This window comes from Schistocerca piceifrons, chromosome 1 (assembly GCF_021461385.2).
Source record: "Schistocerca piceifrons isolate TAMUIC-IGC-003096 chromosome 1, iqSchPice1.1, whole genome shotgun sequence".
Taxonomy (NCBI): domain Eukaryota; kingdom Metazoa; phylum Arthropoda; class Insecta; order Orthoptera; family Acrididae; genus Schistocerca; species Schistocerca piceifrons.
Window position 1 is genome coordinate 560,474,014 of NC_060138.1, and position 13,229 is coordinate 560,487,242.

Sequence of the window (13,229 nt, forward strand, 5' to 3'; positions counted from 1 at the left end):
GATAAACCACCTACGCCACCTTCACCAAGAAACGCTGATTCCGAATGCCTCGCTACTCCACAGTACACTGTCGTCGCGTCGTGTGCCCCATAGCACATAGTGTGACTGCCGCGAAATTGAAGTTTGTGCTGCGGGCAGCAGAGAAACAGTGCCTTGTCCATTATGGCACAGTTTCGATATGATTAAAGGTCAAAAATGGAGTTGATTTAAAAAATAAGAAAAGGGCGAGGCTAGCAGGCCGTAAACAACTGAACTCAGTCCTTTGGAATAATAAAAATAGCAAAAAGAAATACATGATGTACCGTTCGCTACGTACGAAATAGAAAGAGGCAAATAAAAGTGTCAGATTAAATGGTTGCTTCCGATCGAGATGGGCTTTTGAAGGTGAATTTGTGGCACTTCCAGAGTGGACTGTGTACCAAAACACCAACATGAGACAGGCTACAGATATTGATAAAAAGCCAATATACGTAACTGGGATGATAGGTTGAAAAATATTATCGATAATTAGAACTGATGCACGAGAGCCGATCGCAGAAGAAAGTGTGGCAGTGAACCAAAGCGGAAAAGAAGCGTGCCCGACATAGGAGGAATTTGTATGGAGAGATCTGGCACACGATGGATGCCAGAAAACTGCAGAAAGGAGACTGGCATGACAGGAGGAAGTGGAATAGAGGAAGGGAGAAGCGGCACCAGCGGTAGAATACTCGCAATATATTAATAATATTAACCGTATTCGGTGTTGTCGGGGGTCCACCATTGTCAAGCGCCTGTGTCTGCTGCCCTGCTGAGAGAAGTGGCAACAGTGCTCACAGTGTCGGCAGTCCCTGGTGCTCTGACGGCGTCGCAGTGTCCTGGCTGTCTGGCTTCAAACAGATAAATTACAGCTGTAGGTAAATTACGTGGCTGTACGACATCGTACGGCCGAGCGAACAATAGATCTGTCGGCCGTTAAGCGGGTGGTTTCCGTTATGCTGTGGCACTGAATTGAGTACTGCCCTTCCTGAACTCATCGATTCCTTATCAAAACAACAATATCAAGAAACGATGATCCCAAGTCTCGACAGACCATGATAAGGCCGCACCAGATTTGTCATGCATGCAAATACAGGTTTTTCTGCTTCCAGGTGGTATAAAACGAACTTATGATCAACTACCTTCTACTAGATGCAAATCCTAAATCAGAAACCAACTGCATATTGTTACTGCACAGTGCTACCTTATATACTCAAGCGCCAAAGAGGCTGGTATAGGCATGCGTATTCAAATACATACATGTGTAAACAGGCGGGATACGGCGCCTATGTAAGACGACAAATGTCTGGCACACTTCTTAGATCGGTTACTACTGCTACAGTGGCAGTTTATCAAGATTTAAGTAAATTTCAACGTGGTGTTATAGTCATAACACGAAAGATGGGACACAGCATCTCAGAGGCAGCTATAAAGTGGAGAGTTTCCCGTACGACCATTTCACGAATATACGGTGGATATCAGGATCGCGGTAAAACATAAAAATCTCCGACATTACTGCGGCCGGAAAAAGATCCTGCAAGAACATGGCCTAAGACGATCGAAGAGAATTGTTTAACGTCATAGAAGTGCAGCTCTTCCGCAAATTGCTGCAGATTTTAGTGCTCGGCCATCAACAAGTGTCAGCGTGCGAACCATTCAACGAAACATCATCCATACGGACTTTCGGAGCCGAAGACCCACTCGTGTACCTTTGATGTCTGCACCACACAAAGCTAACGCCTCGCCTGGGCCCGTCAACACTGACATTAGACTGTTGATGACTGCAAACATGTTACCTAGTCGGACAAGTCTCGTTTCCAATTCTATCGAGCTGACGAACGTGTACGGGTATAGAGAAAACCTCATGAATCCATGGACCCTGTATGTCAGCATGGCACTGTCCAAGCTGGTGGAGGCTTTGTAATGGTGTCGGGCGAGTGCAGTTGAAGAGATATAGGACCCCTTATACGCCATGATACGACTCTGATGGGTGACACATACGTGAGCATCCTGTCTGATCACCTTCATCCATTCATGTCGATTGTGAATTCTAACGAACCTGGACAAGTCAAACAGGACAATGCGACACCTCTCACGTCCATAATTTGCTACAGAGCTGCTCCAGGAACACTCTTCTGAGTTTAAACACTTCATCTGGCCACGAAACTCCCAGACATGAACATTATTGAACATATCTGGGGTGCCTTCCAACATGCTGTTCAGAAGAGATCTCCACCCTCTTGTATTCTTACTGATCTACGGACAGCCCTACAGGATTCAAAGGAACAATTCCCTCCAGCACTACTTCAGACATTAATCGAGTCCATGCCACATTGTGTTGAGATACTTTTGCGTCCTCACGGGGCCCCTACACGATATTATGCAGGTGTACCAGTTTCTTTCGCTCTTCAGTATAGACGCAATGTAGATGTAGTTGCTGCTGGCTGCACAGAAATAATAATCATTTGCGTATCAAACCATTTAGTTCATTTCATGCCATCCCATACCAGTTTGCTGGTTGGCGTCATCATGGAGCTCTGGTTTTAATGACCAGCTGTGTTTGCAATAAAGAAGCATTTAAATTCCTCCATCCCTCCAGGAAACAGCCACCCACTTAGGTTTATTATAAGAATTATGCATTTACATTTACTTTACTACACCTCAGTTCAAACGTTAAGTGTTGGCGCAAGGGTCGTTGAACCAAGTTCACACTATTTCCTTACCTTTCCATTCACGAGGAGTGCACAATTAAAATGAACAATTAAATCTCCTTGTGCGAGCTCAAATTTCTTTTATTTTATTACTATGATCATATATTTCGTATGTAGGTGGGCGTCAAAAGAATATTTTAAATTTCGATGAAGAATGTTGGTGAGTGAAATTTCGTGGAAAGCTTTTGCGGCAGCCAAAGCCAGCATTGTTTTAACGACTGCAGCCCGAAATCTCGTGTCAAATACGTGCCACTCTCTTCATCATGTCACGATAGTTCAAAGCAAGCTGCCCATCTCTGAATTTTTTTTGTCCAATCCTATCTCGTGAGGATCCCTTACCACACAGCGATACTGTGACAGAAGACGGACAAGTGTAGTGCAGGTTTTTCTTTAATGGATTTGATGCATATTCTAAGTAGTCTCCAAGCAACCAAGTCTTTGGTTCGCCTTCACCACGACGTTATCTACGTGTTCTTACCAATAGAAATTGTTCGTTACTGAAATCCCTAAATATTTTTGAGTCTTACCGTGTAACGAAAGTTTAACGGATTCCTTTCAGTACTCATGTGGATGACTTCATCCTTTTCATTACTTACGTCATTTGCCACTTTGCACACCATACAGTTATTTTGTATGAATCATTTTGCAACTGATTTTTATTTTATGATGACGTTATTAGACGATAAATGGCTGCATCATCATGAAGCAATTCAAGATGGCTGCTCAGATTATCTGCAAAATCATTTACATAATAGATTACGACCAGCAAAAGACCGATACCGGTCGATAGCAATCACTGGTTCAAGAGAATAAAGAATTAATTGTGCGACACACGAACGATACTTCTTGAATCCTTTTCGACGTAATTCATAATATTCGAAGTCAGTATATGTTCCAAAACCCCTACTGTAAATCTACCCCAGTAATAGGGGCCTTTAATATAGTAGATTTTTCTTATTTCCTTTCTTGATTATTTGTGTGAACTGTGCAACTTTCCAGGCTTCACGTAGAAACCTTTCGTCGAGTGAGCGGTTGTACGTAATTGCTAGCAGTCAGTATGGAGCTATTGTGTCAGAATACTCTTAAAGAAGCGTAATTAGTATACTAGATCAATTAAAAGACTTTTCTTTAGTAAGTGGTTTGAGGTCCTTCTCTACATCCAGGATATCTACTTCTAAGTTACTCATGTTGGCAGCTAATCTGAATTCGAATTCTTTAGTATTTACCTCGTTTTCTTTGGTGAAGAAATTTCGGATAATCGTATGTGGTAACTCATCTTCTGAGGCACTGCGATAGCTGACATTACTATCGCTACCCTACCGTGATATTATTGATTGTGTCTTGCCGCTATTTACATACGATCAGAATCCACTTGCCTTCTCTGCCAGAGTCTGAGGCAGAGTTTCGTTCTGGAAACTGTTAAAAGCGTCTCGCACTGAAGTCAGCGTTAAAGCTTTGGTAAAACTTCGCAAATCTTGGGGATTTTGCGTTCTCTTAAGTTTGACACAGTTTTTTTCTTTGCTTCTGCAGCTGTTTCTGACGAGTTTAGTGTTCATAGGGAGATCAGCTCCGTATCTTTTCAATTTATTTGACATAGATTTCTCAACTGTTGTCGATACTACTTCCTTGGATTCAAGTCCCATACGATTTACGCTTACATAGCTATTTCAAAAGAAGCGTAAATTGCCTCTTAGGAAGGCCGCAAGTGAATTTGCATTTGCTTCTTTAAATATATATATTTTATGTTTATTTGTAGACAGTCATCAGGTGGTTCCATAATTACATTACAAACTAAGGCTACCGCGCCTAAAATCGTCTATTAGTTTTTCTATCCTCAAGTCATTTCTTAGCCCTACGTACATTTTGTTCTGCAGATGTGGAAATAAACAGCCTGAATCATAGGTTTTGTCTGCTTATCAGTATCCAGGTCTGTTCACTTAATTTCAGGTAAATCATGATTTGTTGCTGTACACTCAACTGTTTTTTTGAATGCAAAAATGTGTTTAATGTACGAGGGACCTGCCGTCCATATAACACAGCACGAAATCAATAAGGGACCATGGGAGACTTATATGATATGATAATGCCCTGAGTGGGGCAGAGCGGTGAAGCCAGTTTCTCGAAGCGGAAGTTACTCGTTAGACATGTCCCATCCGTGTCAGGTCGTAGTGTTCTACACAGCAGAAAACATTCGTATACCTGCGGGAAGCAATAAATCTAAGCAGCACCGTGTTTCCGCAATTTTAGTAAGAGGGACAGATTTTTGTTTTAGTTGTACTCCTCTCTTCGGAAACACGTCTATTCTGACCCAGCGGCTTCGGAAATGAGAAATGGGTGATATTTCTGTAAATATGTGGAAATACGTCTGCCGCATTTAATCTTCGTCAGACTGCGGGAAATGGATTTCTGATATTTCGAAATTTGAAGAGGAAAGGGACGATCGCCGTTTGCCGGATGACATATATAACCGCCTCCGCTTTCTGTTGCTCTTTCCTTTTTTCCATCAGCAGATGGTTATATCAGAGAGATACAATATTGCAGTCTCGTTTTTGCAGGTGTTGACAGCACTCAACCCAAATAGGTGACGAAATACGTGGAACAAAGTCCCCGGTCAAAGAGTATTTTCGGGGTAAAGACTTCTTCCGTTTACCTGATGTGTTTAGGAATGTATATTGTGAATTACTCAGTTGACCAACATTTACTTGTAATGCGCCTTAGTGTTCCTCCATCAAAGTTATGGCTCCTGTGAAACCACACCACAGAGAGCTACAAATGCGTAGCAATTGCACCATCATCTGTCTCGGCACTACATATCCCCCTGCAGTTCCTCACACATAGAACACAAAGACAGTCAACAGCATCGATCAGTTGCAGGACTGCATGACATGGTTTCTATGGTCGAGGTGGTAGTATCAGAAGTTTAAGTGTGACTCCAAGAGACGAGTGGAACGAAATATTTTAGTACTCCTTGGTCCACCTTCGTTATCTCAAGCTGTCATCAAGACAATAAGACCAGCTGTAAAACTAGATACATTTTCTGCAAAAAATTAGAATATTTCATTTTGTATCTTAAAAACAAAACCTTCAATTGGAAGACATGGTAAATACTTGTTCTTGCTGCGTTTATGAATCCATGACTTCACCACTTGTTGCAAGGTCATAAATACTTATATCATCGACAAATTCGTAATCAGAAGCAAAATCAAAATCCGGGACACGTGGTTGATAGCTGGGCGGCAAGCAAAAAATATGTTGTGACTTAACACGACAACGAAGTCACAACGAGAGGAAGCCGAAAGGCACGCGTTAAGCTCACGCAGATTGGCGTGAGGTCTGGAACAGTTAAAAGGAAATGAGAACTTAGAAAATGGACGCAGTTGCTGTAATACTTAACGTTAATCCACATTTGTAGAACATCGCTCTTGATGATACATGCTTCACAATTTTAATTAACAAAGCTATGGCGCCTTGCTAGGTCGTAGCAAAAGTAGCTGAAGGCTATGCTAGCTATCGTCTCGGCAAATGAGAGCGTATTTCTCAGTGAACCATTGCTATGAAAGTCGGCTGTACAACTGGGGCGAGTGCTAGTACGTCTCTCTAGACCTGCCGTGTCGTGGCGCTCGGTCTGCGATCACTGACAGTGGCGACACGCGGGTCCGGCGTATAGTAATGGACCGCGGCCGATTTAAAGGCTACCACCTAGCAAGTGTGGTGTCTGGCGGTGGCACCACATTCCTCCCCCGCAAATCGGCGTACGGTTGTGTTATAAGGCTTCCGCCCGCCGTGGGGAGGACCCCATGTTGATGTATGCGACGAGGTGGGGAGCCTAAGAACAGGCGAGGCTGTGCCACCCGCACCCGGCCATTCGGTCCGAGGGGAGCTAGGAAACGCCTGAAAACCTAGTCCAGGGTGCACGTCAACATGCGGTGTATGCGCCCGTAGAGAGACAGGAGGGGCCGAAGGGTCGACCTCCATCGCGTCGGGGTACCCGACGGGCGTAGACGACATGTGGTCCGGAGCGGGCAAGAGTTCCATGTCGGAGGACAGCTGGTCACGGGAAGCAATCGGCGGCGCGTGACCCAGGGAGGCGCTTGGCGGCTGCAGCGAAGCGCCCACTGCGGGCGGCGCCGGCGGGAGAACAAGCGGCGGCGGCGGCGGCGGCGGCGCGTCGCCATGGGGCAAAATGGAAGGCAGCGTCGGTAACACCTGGGGATGAGGCGAGCTAGGAGATGGGTCCCCAGGGCGCTGACCGGACGGCACCGTCGCTGAAAGCAGACGGGGAGCGGCTGAACCCGTGCGACGACAGAGGCGCAGCTGATTGAGATGCCGACGCACCTCACCAGAGGCCCCCAAAACCAGATACAAAGCACGGCCGAGGCAGCGAAGAATGCGTCCTGCGAGCCAACGCTGTGAACCTCGATAGTTGCGATAGTATACAACGTCGCCTGGAGCAAAAGCAGGTGGCTGCCGCTGCACAGGAACCTGATGCAGCGGATGCAGCAAAGACATCAAGGTTCGATGAGGACGACCGTGCAACAACTCAGCCGGCGAGCGACCATCTCGGGGCTGAGAACTATACGAGGACAAAAAGAGAAATAACGCGTCCTCCCGAGAATGTCACTCTTTCAACTTCAACATCCGGGACTTGAAAGTCCGGACCAATCGTTCAGCGCCACCGTTTGACTGAGGCGAAAACGGCGCGGATGTCAGATGTTGAATACCATTGGCCTTGCAGAATGACTGAAATTCTGCGGAAATGAATTGTGGGCCACTGTCGGAAACAATAGTCTGTGGAAGACCTTCAAAACAAAAGATAGCAGATAACGCTTGGATGGTGGCTGAAGACGTCGTGGAAGACATCCTTACAACAAAAGGAAAATTACTGAAGGAATCTACTACAACCAACCATCGAGCATTCCAGAACGGACCAGCAAAATCTATGTGTAAGCGTTGCCAAGGGGAAGTGGCTTTCGGCCATGTAAAGAATTTCCGCGGTGATGTGGATTGTTGTTCGGCACACGCCATGCAAGAAGAGCACATTTTCATAATCGCAGCATCGATTCCGAACCAAGTACAGTGCAGACGAGCAAGTTGTTTCGTGCGCACTATACCCCAATGTCCTTGGTGGAGAAGCCGTAAGACAGAGGACTGTAACGAACGTGGGACCACGACCCTGGACTGATCATTATCAGAACACAACAGCAAAACACCATGTCGTACAAAAAGTCTCTCCTTGTGAACAAAAAATCAGCGAACCAACGGATCCTCGATCCGTGACTTTGACAAGGGCCATTGCGTAGCAACAAAACGCAAAACGGTAGCAAGGACAGGGTCAGCAGCTGTGGCTGTAGCTACACGACGAAAATCAATCGGAAACGATTCGACCACGTCATCGGTTTCCGAATCAATGAACATGCAAGCAAGTTCGGAAGAACCGAATGCTCTATCCTCAGCAACAGGCAAACGGGACAACGCATCGGCGTTTCCGTGCTTAGCAGTGGACCGCTTAGCGGTACTGCGAGAGGAAAATAGACCAGCGAATGAATTTCTGTGCTGTACGTGGAGGTACAGGCTTGTTGGGATGAAAAAGTGACGTCAAAGGTTTGTGGTCTGTAATGATGGTAAAGTGACGACCATACAAGAAATCATGACACTTTGTAACACCAAAGACGAGAGCCAAAGCTTCCTTCTCGATCTGTGAATAATTTCTTTGTGCAGACGAGAGCAATTTTGACGCAAAGGCAATAGGGCGATCATGCGGTCCATCTTTGTGCGCAAGCACAGCACTGATCCCGAAATCCGATGCATCTACCATCAACAAAAGGGGTTTCTGGGGATCGAATGGCGTAAGGCAAGTATTAGAAAGCAACGCCGATTTCAACTGGCGAAAGGCGCGTTCGCATTCCGTCGTCCAGACAAACGGAACACCTATACGGCGTAAGCGATGAAGCGGAGCTGAAATGGAAGAGGCATGTGGTGTATATTTATGGTAATAATTAATTTTTCCCAGCACACTCTGTAGCTTCTTCAAATTCTGCGGCGAAGGCAAGTCTTGTATGGCACGGAGGTGCTCTGGACTAGGATGTATGCCTTGGGCATTGATTACATGTCCCAGATATGGTAAATCACGAGCAAAAAACACACATTTGTCCTTCCGCAAGCGAAGTCCATTTTGGCGCAAGACCTGAAATAATGTCCTGAGATTGGCGAAATGTTCTTCTTCCGTCTTTCCGGAGATCACAATATCGTCCAGATAGTTTGCTGCAGTAGGGACCGACGCACAAACAGTTTGCAGATATTGCTGAAACAATGCAGGGGCGGATGCACACCCGAATGGCAGTCGTTTGAACCGATACAAACCAAGATGCGTGTTAACCACCAAGAAGCGCTGAGATTCGTCGTCCACTGGTATTTGCTAGTACACATCTGCTAGGTCCAACTTCGAAAAATATTTACCCGGGCACAGTTTGTCAAAAAAATCTTCCGGGCGGAGTAAAGGATAAGTTGCAATCACTAGTTGTGGATTCACTGTGGCCTTGAAGTCCACACAAAGTCTCAATTTTCCGGAAGGTTTGTGGAAAATTACTAAGGGTGAAGCCCAGAGAGAAGCCTGCACATGTTCAATTACACCTTGTGATTCTAAATCGTGTAATGTTCTTGCGACCGCATCACGCAATGCGTGGGGAACATTGAGCGCTCTGAAAAATTTCGGTTGCGCGTGTACTTTCAGTTCCAAATGTGCTTTATAGTTCTTAGCGCAACCAAGGCCCGGTGCAAAAATGTCTGCAAACTCTTCATATAGACGAGAAACACTGCCTGAAGGCACAGTCTGGTTCACTGATAGGACCTGATTGACTATAGACAAGTTAAACAACTGAAATAACTCTAAACCAAACAAGTTCACTGCAGAAGAAGAATGAAGTGCGTAAAATGACACAAGTTTTGTTTGTCCCTTGTATGTGGCAAGAAGGCTGCACTGTCCTAACACAGGTATATTCTGACCTGAATAACTATTTAACTCAACATTTGCGGCATGCAACGGAGGTGTGCCCAGTTTTTGTATGTGTCTTTATTGATCAGAGAAACTGCAGCTCCGGTATCGAGCTGGAATGGGATCACGTTGCCATGAATGTCCAAATCGACAAAAAGTTTATTGTCCTGTTGACGACAAGAGCGACTGTCTCGTGCAACGTGAACAGACACTGGTACAGAAGCACTTGCTCCTTCATGTGATTTCCTGCGATGTCGACGCACACTATTTGTGGGACGAACACAGTCACTGCTAGAGAGAGTGGCACTGGGCGGAGTGGAATTAACTACATGAACGTCCATGTGCGCAGGTTCACGAGCCTGAGTATTCTTGGTTCGATTCCGGCGCGAAGCAAATGGCCTGGAATGGTTGCAAGTGTCCATTCTGAGCTTTTTCTGGCAAACACTTTGAACATGTCCTTTTTTATTACAGGAAAAGCAAATGGCTTGGCGTGATGGGCAATTCTCATGCGAATGTCTAGTAGCCCACCGCGGGCATGATTTCATTGCATTTGCATGCTTGCGCGGCACACGTAGCGGAGAGCGTGGCTGCAGCTGCGCGGACGAGCGCGAGGGCTGTTTACTGTTCCATGCAGCGCGCCCGGCGGGCCGGTTTATGTGACACATGGCTGACAAAGTTTCAAATGATTCCTGAGCAAAGTCAAGTGTGTTTGGCCTATCCATTATATCTATCACTTGTTGAAGGGAGGGATTGACTAGTTTCAAAATTTGCTCCCGTATACGAACATCAGAAACGTTCTGTGCAATTGCATCACGTACCATAGTATCTGAATAAGGGAGTCCACATTCACACTCAAAAGCACAATCCCTTGTAAGGCCTTGCAAAGTTGCAACCCACTCCCAATTAGTTTCACCGGCGGTACGTTTTGTACGAAAGAACGTATACCATTTTGCAACTACATTGACTGATTCCTTGAAATATGCATCTAATGCAGACAAAATTTCTTCGTAGGACAGAGTTGCTACGTCGCGGCGGGAAAACAATTTCACTATCACACGGTACGTCTGCACCCCTACACACGCCAATAAGTGAGGCTGCCGCTCGTTACCTTGAATTCTGTAGGCGGCGAGATGGAATCCAAATTGGCGTGACCACTCCGTCCAGCTTTCCATCGCCGCATCAAATTGACGAAAAGGTGGTGCAACTGCGTGTTGTGGCTGCGGTAGCGGTGGAGCAGCGGCGGCCGCATTATTTTGCATTGCACGTTGACCCAGGACGAGCTGTCCAAGGGCATCCTATAACGCCTGCGTCAGCTGATTCTGCAAGCGATAAAATTCGGACAGTACATCTGAAGATTGTGGCGAAGCCATGACACAAGTAAATTAGAGCAATACGACCGTTTGTATCCGAGTCGCCAAATATGTTGTGACTTAGCACGACAGTCAAGTCACAACGAGAGGAAGCCGAAAGGCACGCATTAAGCTCACGCAGATTGGCGTGAGGTCTGGACCAGTTAAAAGGAAATGAGAACCTAGAAAATGGACGCAGTTGCTGTAATACTTAACTTTAATCCACATTTGTAGAACATCGCTCTTGATGATACATGCTTCACAATATTAATTATCAAAGCTATGGCGCCTTGTTAGGTCGTAGCAAAAGTAGCTGAAGGCTATGCTACCTATCGTCTCGGCAAATGAGAGCGTATTTGTCAGTGAACCATTGCTATGAACGTCGGCTGTACAACTGGGGCGAGTGCTAGTACGTCCCTCTAGACCTACCGTGTGGTGGCTCTCGGTCTGCGATCACTGACAGTGGCGACACGCGGGTCCGGCGTATACTAACGGACCGCGGCCGATTTAAAGGCTACCACCTAGCAAGTGTGGTGTCTGGCGGTGACACCACACCTTACCTTATCAGTCCACCTAATTTTCAACATTCGTCTATAGCACCACATCTCAAATGCTTCGATTCTCTTTTGTTCCGGTTTTCCCACAGTCCATGTTTCACTACCATACAATGCTGTACTCCAGACGTACATCCTCAGAAATTTATTCCTCAAATTAAGGCCGGTATTTGATATTAGTAGACTTCTCTTGGCCAGAAATGCCTTTTTTACCATAGTGAGTCTGATTTTGATGTCCTCCTTGCCCCATCCGTCTTTGGTTATTTTACTGCCTATGTAGCAGAATTCCTTAACTTCATTGACTTCGTGACCATCAATCCTGATGTTAAGTTTCTCACTGTTCTCGTTTCTACTACTTCTCATTACCATCGTCTTTCTCCGATTTACTCTCAAATCATACTGTGTACTCATTAGACTGTTCATTCCGTTCAGCAGATCACTTAATTCTTCTTCATTTTCACTCTGGATAGCAATGTCATCAGAGAATCGTATCATTGATATCCCTTCACCTTGTATTTTAATTCCACTCCTGAACCTGTCTTTTATTTCCATCATTGCTTCCTCGATGTACAGATTGAAGAGTAGGGGCGAAAGGCTACAGCCTTGTCTTACACCCTTCTTAATACGAGAACTTCGTTCTTGATCGTCCACTCTTATTATTCCCTCTTGGTTGTTGTACATATTGTATATGACCCGTCTCTCCCTATAGCTTACCCCTACTTTTTTCAGAATCTCGAACAACTTGCACCATTTTATATTGTCGAACGCTTTTTCCAGGTCGACAAATCCTATGAAAGAGTCTTGATTTTTCTATAGCCTTGCTTCCATTATTAGCCGTAACGTGAGAATTGCCTCTCTCGTCCCTTTACTTTTCCTAAAACCAAACAGATCGTCACCTAGCGCATTCTCAATTTTCTTTTCCATTCTTCTGTATATTAGTCTTGTAACCAGCTTCGATGCATGAGCTGTTAAGCTGATTGTGCGATAATTCTCGCACCTGTCAGCTCTAGCCGTCTTCGGAATTGTGTGGATGATGCTTTTCCGAAAGTCAGATGGTATGTCGCCAGACTCATATATTCTACACACCAACGTGAATAGTCGTTTTGTTGCCAATTCCCCCAATGATTTTAGAAATTCTGATGGACTGTTATCTATCCCTTCTGCCTTATTTGACCGTTAGTCCTCCAAAACTCTGTTAAATTCTGATTCTAATACTGGATCCCCTATCTCTTCTAAATCGACTCCTGTTTCTTCTTCTATCACATCAGACAAATCTTCACCCTCATAGAGGCTTTCAATGTATTCTTTCTCCCTATCTGCTCTCTCCTCTTCATTTAACAGTGGAATTCCCGTTGCACTCTTAATGTTACCACAGTTGCTTTTAATGTCACCAAAGGTTGTTTTGACTTTCCTGTATGCTGAGTCTGTCCTTCCGACAATCACATCTTTTTCGATGTCTTCACAATTTTCCTGCAGCCATTTCGTCTTAGCTTCCCTGCACTTCCTATTTATTTCATTCCTCAGCGACTTGTATTTCCGTATTCCTGATTTTCCCGGAACATGTTTGTACTTCCTCCTTTCATCAATGAACTGAAGTATTTCTTCTGTT